Genomic DNA, 9,575 nt, shown 5'->3' with positions numbered 1-9,575 from the left:
TAATAGGCCATTGGAATGTGCTGCCCAGGGAGGTGGTGGAGTCACCACCACTGGAGGTGTTCAAAAAGAGACTGGATGAGGCACTTGGTGCCATGGTTTAGTTGATTAGATGGTGTTGGGTGACAGGTTGGACTTAATGATCTTGAAGGTCTTTTCCAACCTGGTTAATTCTATTCTATTCTATCCTATCCTATCCTATCCTATCCTATCCTATCCTATCCTATCCTATCCTATTCTATTCCATTCCATTCCATTCCATTCCATTCCATTCCATTCCATTCTATTCCATTCCATTCCATGCCATGCCATGCCATTCCATGCCATTCCATTCCATTGTAGTCTACAACATAAGGCTGCAATGGAAGGAATTTACCCCAGTCACCAAAAGCAGAGCCTGACAGCTCAAACAGGCAACTTCTAGTTTGCACTAGTGAGGAATGCAGTTGTTCATATAAATGTCCTTCCAAACACAGTTCATCACCAAGGTGGACAATTATTCACAGAAGGGCATTGCCTGTGTTGAGTAATGTAGCTCTCAGCCAGAAAAGAGACAAGCTATGAGAGAGGTGGTTTCAGCTATCCCAAATTTCAGCTTTTCTAAAGCACATATTAAATCCAGCTGCAAGACAAGAAGTTTAGAAAAGGTCTGCTGGAAACAAAGATTTATGCTGCCATACACTCACTCTCAAGTACTTGCAAATGCTTTATGAATTGCATCCTCACTACATAAACATTCCTTCAACTGGGAACAAGCCAAGGGTCTCGCTGCTTCCTTTTGTCCTGGCAACACAGCCACTTGCAGAAGGGAATATTAAATAAACAGCAAAGAGTACAATTTGATTGCATAGATTCACAGAATTGTCAGGGTTGGAAGGGACCTCAAGGCTCAGCCAGTTCCAACCCTCCTGCCATGGGCAGGGACACCTCACACTACAGCAGGTTGCTCACAGCCACATCCAGCCTGGCTGCAAACACCTCCAGGCAGGAGGCTTCCACCACCTCCCTGGGCAACCTGTGCCAGTCTCTCACCACCCTCATGGGGAACAACTTCTTCCTCACATCCAATCTGAATCTACCCATTTCTAGTTTTCTTCCATCCCCCCGCCCCAGTCCTATCCCTCCCTGACACCCTCAAAAGTCCCTCCCCAGCTTTCTTGTACCCCCCTTCAGATACCATGGTGTCCCATGGGCAGGGACACCTCCCAGCAGCCCAGCTTGTTCAAGGCCTCGTCCAACCTGGCCTTGAACACCTCCAGGAAAGGGGCATCCACAATTTCCTTGGGCAACCTGCTCCAGTGTCTCCTCACCCTCACTGGAAAGAATTTCTTTCTACTCTCCAGTGTAAGTCTCCTCTCCTCAAGCTTCCATCCATTCCCCCTTGTCCTATCACAACAAGCCCTTGTAAAAAGTCCCTCCCCAGCTCTCTTGTTGCCCCCTTCAGTTACTGGAAGGTTGCTTTAAGGTCTCCCCAGAGCCTATTTTTCTGGAGGCAGGACAGCCCTATCTCTCTCAACATATCCCCATGGAGGAGGTTCTCCAGCCCTCTGATCATCTTCATGGCCTCCTCTGGACCCTCTCCAACAGTTCCATGCCCTTCTTATGCTGGGGGCACCAGAACTGGACACAGGACTGCAGCACTGCATAGAGAATACATCTGACTCTCACACAATCCATGTACCTAGGAGTTGCACTTTACAGATCTTGACAGCTGTCAAAACACATAATGAATAGCTGGAGTATTGTTTATTGATGAGAGGAAAAAGAATGCATAAGCAGTTTCAAATCTCATGACATGTTTCTCTAGTCTTTGCAAAAATTAGAGCACTGCTACCTTATCTGAGATGCCCTCAGGAGAGTTGGTGCTTAATTACATGAGTTGGGAATGTTCCAGACTGTTCACCACATGTGGAACTGATTTAGTGGATTCAGTGGACACTGAAGGGTCAACACTAAATCATGTCCCTAATCACCAGGGCCACACACTGCTTAAACACCTCCAGGGATGGAGACTCCACCACTGCCCTGGGCAGACCATTCAATGTTTGGGAACCCTTGCAGTGAAGAAATATTTCCTAGCATCCAGTCTGGCACAGCTTGAAACTACTTCCTTTGGTCCTGTTGCTTGACACCAACAAGAAGAGGCTGCCCCCTCCTCACTCCAAACTCCCTTGATGTACCTGAAGGGAGGTTGTAGCCAGGAGGGAGTTGGTCTCTTCTCTCAAGCAACCAGCACCAGAACAAGAGGACACAGTCTCAAGCTGTGCCAGGGGAGGTTTAGGCTGGAGGTGAGGAGAAAGTTCTTCACAGAGTGAGTCGTTCACCATTGGAATGTGCTGCCCAGGGAGGTGGTGGAGTCCCCATCCCTGGAGGTGTTGAAGAGGGGATTGGATGTGGCACTTGGTGCCATGGTTTAGTCATGAGGTCTGTGGTGACAGGTTGGACTTGATGATCTTTGAGGTCTCTTCCAACCTTGGTGATACTGTGATAAAGAGGTCTCCCCTCAGCCTCTTCTCCAGACTGAACCCCCCCAGCTCCCTCCGCCACTCCTCACAGGCCCTGTGCTCCAGGCCCTTCACCAGCCCTGTTGCTCTTTCCTGGCCATGCTCCAGCCCCTCAACGTCCTCTCCAGTCACAGCCTCCACATTTGCCTAAGCTCATCTTTAAAGTACTGCTCTAATGCCCTACAATGACACTTGTCATCCACTTTCCCATTTGATGTGTTTCATAGACCAGTGCCACTTTAATATGCTTGGGGAGGGGGGGGTTGGATGGGCTGAGTTGGCTGCTTCATTCAGAAGGGTTTCATTATCTGAACAGATGTAAAATTAGCCCATGCTGCAGAGCATAATCACTTGTCTACTGCAGACAGCCCCGTCAGGAAACCCTAATGTGATATTTATCAGCTTTTAAATGAGAACACAACTCTCAGCTTCCACTCAACCTAGCAGAATGCAATGTTTACAGCTGCAGAATGGCTGAATGGTTATACTGAGAGAGGTGTTTGCTTCTGATGGCCACATTTTGCAGCCCCATGGCACAACAATGTCAACAAACCTCTTTTCTCTTTCTCTCTTTCCCCCCTTCCCAGGTTATAACAACAATTATTATGATTTTTATATCTATGCAATGCTGCCTACAAACTATTTAATACCCAAGCAGCTGGTGCACTGGGGCTGATGGTTACTAAACCAATCAATGTTTTGCCTTGTGTTTCCCCTCCTGGACTTGCATCCATCTGCTGTCTTGTGTCATTGTCTGAGGGAGGCCTGAAGGCACTTCCCCAAACCAAATAACGTCAATTTTGTTGCTGTTACAGTGAGGCCATGAACCCCACCTCCAGCCTGAGAACCTCTTTGGTGCTTGGTGCTGCACAAACCACATACTCAAAGGGCTGATTTCTGAGCAGACACAAAGAAGCTGTGCAGTAGGATGTGCTCACGGTGCAGAAGTTTGGATGAGGAGTTTCAATTGGTGTTCTTCACAGGACAAATAACTTTGTCAGGCGTGCAGCCTGGATGAAAGCAGATCTCCCAAGCTGGCAGAGGAAGCTGGAGCTGCCCCTAATGAGCACAGTGAAGTGAGGCTTGTTCTCAGGGTCAAATAGACAAGTGAGCATCTGTTTCGCTTCACAGTGTCCCTGTCCTCCCTCTGCCTGTAACCTGCCCTCGTCCAAGACAGGAGCTCACAGCTCCCACCCAGAGAACCCAGGGGTCAAGGCAGGCTTGTGCTTAGCTCTCTTGTGCTGCACTGCCTGCTCCTCCTCACTGCTGGGGGTAGTCCCGCTGCATTACTCCAACACAAGCCCATATGGCTGATCTCCAGAAGATCTTCTTAGAATCATAGAATCAGTAAGGTTGGAAAAGACCTCAAAGGTCAAGTCCAACCTCTCACCCAACACCTCATGACTACTAAACCATGGCACCAAGTGCCACATCCAATCCCCTCTTGAACACCTCCAAGGATGGTGACTCCACCACCTCCCTGGGCAGCACATTGCAATGGCCAACAACTTTCTCTGTGAAGAACTTTCTCCTCACCTCCAGCCTAAACTTCCCCTGCTGCAGCTTGAGACTGTGTCCTCTTAACACAGAGAAGAATCATCAAATCATAGAATGCATTGGGCTGGATGGGACCTTTAAAGTTCTTCTCTTCCAACCCCCCTGCAGTGGCAGGGACATCTTTAACTAGATCAGGTTGCCCCATCAAGCCTGACCTTGAACGTGTCCAGGGATGGAGATAGTAATGTGTGGTGGGTTGAAGTTTCCCCCCCACCCCCGCCCCAGCATTAACTTTTAGCCAGACCAACTCAGTTAGAAGCATAGTTCTCATCTGCAAGGCAAACAGCTCTGTGAGGGCTTGGCATGGCTTCTCAAGGGGATGGCCTTTTGTTTTCATTGACCACAGCCAGTCAGTTCAGGTGCTTGAAGATGACACCCAGAAACTCTTGCAAATGTTTCAAGAGATCTGTTGAGTCAGAATGCAACCAGAAGGTTTGAGGGCTTGCCTGCCCAGCAATGGCACTGCCTGAGTGCTTGCACTTGGGTGGTGGCTTTACAGACCCACAAAGCTTTATGCACATACAGTTATCTGTACAGTCACACAGAATCACAGAATCACCAAGGTTGGAGGAGACCTCAAAGATTATCTTATTTAGAATAAACCATGTTGGAAGAGACCTTCAAGATCATCATGTCCAACCCATCAACCAATCCAACCCACCTAAACAACTAACCCATGGCACCAAGCACCCCATCAAGTCTCCTCCTGAACACCTCCAATGATGGTGACTCCACCACCTCCCCAGGCAGCCCATTCCACTGGGCAATCACTCTCTCTGTATAGAACTTCTTCCTAACCTCCAGCCTAAACCTCCCCTGGTGCAGCCTGAGACTGTGTCCTCTTGTTCTGGTACTGGCTGCCTGGGAGAAGAGACCATCATCCACCTGTCTACAACCTCCCTTCAGGTAGTTGTAGAGAGTGATAAGGTCACCCCTGAGTCTCCTCTTCTCCAGGCTCTTCTCCAGGCTAAGCATCAAGTCTTTCAGTTCTAGAACTCAACGGTGAGGCTTAGACAGTAGAGTGTTTGCTGGCAGGAAGAGACAACTTCTGCAGGCTGTGTAATACCCACAACCATTCAGCAACCTGAACCTCTGTAACCTAACCTGCCTGAAATCAAACACTCCTCTGAGAGAGTGGCATGGGAGGAAAAGATAAGAATAGAATAGAATAGAATAGAATAGAATAGAATAGAATAGAATAGAATAGAATAGACCAGACCAGGTTGGAAGAGACCTTCAAGATCATCGCGTCCAACCTATCATCCAACACCACCTAACCAACTAACCCATGGCACCAAGCACCCTGTCAAGTCTCCTCCTGAACACCTCCAGTGATGGGGACTCCACCACCTCCCCGGGCAGTCCCTTCCAATGGGCAGTCACTCTCTCTGTGTAAAACTTCCTCCTGCCTCCTGACCTCCAGCCTGAACCTCCCCTGGTGCAGCCTGAGACTGTGTCCCCTTGTTCTGGTACTGGCTGCCTAGGAGAAGAGACTAACCTCTGCCTGTCTACAACCACCCTTCAGGTAGTTGTAGACAGCAATAAGGTCACCCCTGAGTTGCAGCATGAGCAAGAGAAAGACAGAGAAACACAACTGGTGATGGCAAATTCACAGGAGCCTCTGCCCCCATGTGTTTGGATAGGGAACTCAGTCTGTGACAGCCATCCAGCACAGACCTTTCATTTAGGGAATACCTTCCAGGTCCAAGCCTTGCTCACATGACTGATTTGAGCCCACAGACTGATCCGTGTGAGGGCTAGTGGGGCTCCATCCCCAGTGTGAGTACTCCAGGACAGGGCTGTTGCCAGTCTCATAGTCTGGGAGCTCAAATTTCTTGAAAAACATCTTGGAGTTGTCTGTCTCCACTGAGCAAACAGCTTCAGGGACGAGAAGCTGAATCCTGAATTGAGTGAAGTAGATTGTCCCTGGCACCTCTGTCAGGACAAGTTACCCTCAAGAGAAGGACATGATCTCTTTCTGTTGCAACTGCACAGACATCATTCAGTATGGCCACGTCTGACAACTGACACAAACACAGCTGCAGCTGAGAACTTCAGTTAAGTAACTCAGTGCCAGGGAAATGTTGAGGCATGCAGATACAGCTCATGACCCATTTTCCCTTCTCTCCAATCCCTGGTAATTATTCCATATTCATTTTCTATCTGTTTGAGAGTGCAGCTCTGAACCCCGAAGACCATTCCTCTTGGGGAAGAGAGAAAAGGAGAAAGGGGAACTCCCTCATCTCTTCAGATGTATTCTGCTTTGTATGATTGCTGGCATGGGAGTGAGATTTCCCCTCAGAAATGGCTGCATGTCATGTACAGCCAAGTGGTCTAAAATGCTACATTCAATTGAGCAAGACAGATACAGCCTAGGTATGGAAATGTTTGTGGGAGAAACTGATGACACATCTGCTTGTTCACCTCTGTCCCCTTCTTTCTTACACAGCATGAAGCCATACCATGGACCTCATGTCTGACCAACCTGTTATTGGGATGGAGTAATTTCAGAAGAGGTTTTGAGTTCCCTGAGTTCTGTTTTTACTGGGGGGTTGGAACACAAGCCCTATGAGGAGAGGCTGGTGCACCCCAGCATGGCATTGGCCTTCTCGGCCACAAGGACACATTGCTGGCTCATGGTGAACTTGTCCACAGACACCCAGGTCCTTTCTCCATTCCAAGCATTGCCTGCTGCATGGTAAGAGGTATTTGCTATCACAGAATTGTGAGGTTTGGAAGGGACCCCGAGGATCAGCCAGTTCCAAGCCCCCTGCCATGGGCAGGGACACCTCACACTACAGCAGGTTGCTCACAGCCACATCCAGCCTGGCTGCAAACACCTCCAGGGATGAGGCTTCCACCACCTCCCTGGGCAACCTGTGCCAGTCTCTCACCACCCTCATGCTGAAGAATTTCTTCCTAACAGCCAATCTGAGTCTATCCTCCAGAGTCTCCACCCTGATGAGAACAGCAAAGCAAGCCAAAGGCTGTTGTGCCACCAGTCAAGAAAGCAGCCTGAGTGGGTGTACTCAGTGGGGTGTGGGTTAGAGGAGTCTGCAGCTGCCTGCATTGCTGGCAGTCCCTGGAGCACGACTAAGAAAAGGAGAACAAAAAGAGTAGGAAGATGAAGGTAAAGTCAGTTACAAAGTTCTGTATTTGATAGAAAGCTACATGGGGAGTAAAAACAAACTGGTAAAATGACAGGACACAAATGCAGTGGGAGCCAGGGAAAGATGAAAGAAGCAAGGAAATTGGATAACAATAGTGATCAGAAAGAATAAAGGCAAAGACAAATAATGACAAGCAAGAAAGAAAGAGGATTAGAGGTGAATGATGAAAGCTATGGAAATAAGGATAGGAGCTGCTATCAGAGTTGCAGGAAGTTATTTTAGTTAAGATGTCACTGTTAGGAGTCAGAAAATGTTGTGGGGTTGGTTTTTTTTCCAACCTGGATGGTTCTGAGAGAAGGCAGAGTTCAAGGCAAAAGGGACTCAAGGAAAGGCACTTTGGGAAAAGCAACTGGCAGTGTGTTTACAAGGGACTAGCTGCTGCTGGAGCGGGCTGATGCGTTGGCAGTGGTAGGGCCTGGGACAACAGCAGGGTTTGCATTGCACAGATGTCAGCCCAGTCTCATTTTTGAGATTGGTGGGATGAGGAAAGCAAAGAGACACTGAGCCAAACACAGCAGAGGAGGAGCTTCGGAGTGTCCTTGGGATGGAGCCTCACCATGGCTGAACCATTTGCAGTGTCTCTGTGTCTGAAGGGCAAGGGCTGTTCCACATCTTGGTGCTAGTCCAGGTCTGCTCCAGCTGCCTGTGCCTAACAGCAGCAGCACAAGCTTTGCAGCACCTGGGTTCTGTGGCTGCTCATAACATCTTTGTTGGTGCCATGGACAGTGGCATAGAGGCACACTCCGCAAGTATGCTGATGACACCAAGCTGTGTGGTGCAGCAGACACTGGAGGGAAGGGATCCATCCAGAGGGGCCCTGACAGGCTGCAGAGCTGAGCCCATGACAACCTCATGAGGTTCAACAACACCAAGTGCAAGGTCCTGCAGCTGGGTCAGGGCAATCCCAAGCCTTGATACAGGCTGGGCAAGGACTGGCTTGAGAGCAGCCCTGAAGAAAAGGACTTGAGGGTGCTGAGAAGCTCATCAGGAGCCAGCAGTGAGCACTTGCCGCCCAGAGAGCCAAGCAGAGCTTGGGCTGCAGCAGGAGAAGCATAGCCAGCAGATCGAGGGAGGTGATTCTGCCCCTCTGCTCCGCTCTGCTGAGACCCCACCTGGAGCACTGTGTGCAGTTCTGGAGCCCCTAGTACAGGAAGGATCTGGAGGTGCCAGAGCATGTCCAGAGAAGGGCCATGAGCATGATTAGAGGGCTGGAGCTCCTCTGCCATGAGGACAGACAGAGAGTTGAGGCTCTTTCATCTGGAGAAGAGAAGGCTCCAAGGAGACTTTCTTCTGGCCTTCCAGTATCTGCAGGGGGCTACAAGAAAGCTGGGGAGGGACTTCTGAGGGTGTGAGGGAGTGATAGGACTGGGAGGAATTGATCCAAGCTAGAGGAGGGCAGATTGAGATTAGATGTTAGGAGGAAGTTCTTCCCTGTGAGGGTGGTGAGAGCCTGGCACAGGTTGCTCAGGGAGGTGGTAGAAGCCTCATCCCTGGAGGTTTTTGCAGCCAGGCTGGATGTGGCTGTGAGCAACCTGCTGTAGTGTGAGGTGTTGGGGTTGGAACTGGCTGATCCTTGAGGTCACTTCCAACCCTAATAGTTCTATGATTCTATAAGCATCTCCACATTCACCACCAGAAAGGATGAATGAAAGAGGTGCAGATCACAGCCAATGCCCCAGACACACTCACTGAGACAAGCCCCACCAAACTGCACTTTTATACCCCACATTCCTTGTGTCACAGCTTGAGCTGAACCTGCTGCTGATATTCATACACTGCTTCAGGCATGCCAGCCTCAAAATGGAAAGTGCTAACTGGAGCAAAGTATTGTGGGGCTTGAAGTTGAGATTGCAACATGGGAGCCTTCCTGTTCCAGTTTCTGCTTCTGGGTTCCAGGTTCTTGGGTGTAGTCTTTTCTGCTGGGATGGTGGTGGAACAAGGAGGGATGGGGGAGTAGTTTCCTGGCTTGGGCTTCTGGCTTGCTTGCTTACTTCTGCCTGCTGCTGCTTTAAACCATGCTTTTGCTGCAAAGAGGCTGAGGGAATCCTGCATTTTGTACTATGCTTATCTGATTTCTGGTCAGTAAACTCTGTTCTCACCTCATTTACTTGTCTTTTGTCTCAATCCCAAGTTTTTGTGTGTCACTTTCCCCTCACTTCTGTGCTGGGAAAACAGCCAGGCTAACCCACTGCTTCCATTTGACCCATTTTGTTCTGACTCAAACCACTACACCTTGGAACAGCCCTTTATTGCCCCCAGAGAAGAATCCTCCATAGGATAGGATAGGATAGGATAGGATAGGATAGGATAGGATAGGATAGGATAGGATAGGATGGGATAGGATGGG

The sequence above is a fragment of the Melanerpes formicivorus genome, unplaced genomic scaffold (genome assembly GCF_026170545.1).
Source record: "Melanerpes formicivorus ecotype bairdi unplaced genomic scaffold, bMelFor1.0.p_v2 SCAF_279, whole genome shotgun sequence".
Lineage (NCBI taxonomy): Eukaryota > Metazoa > Chordata > Aves > Piciformes > Picidae > Melanerpes > Melanerpes formicivorus.
This window is presented reverse-complemented; position numbering follows the sequence as displayed.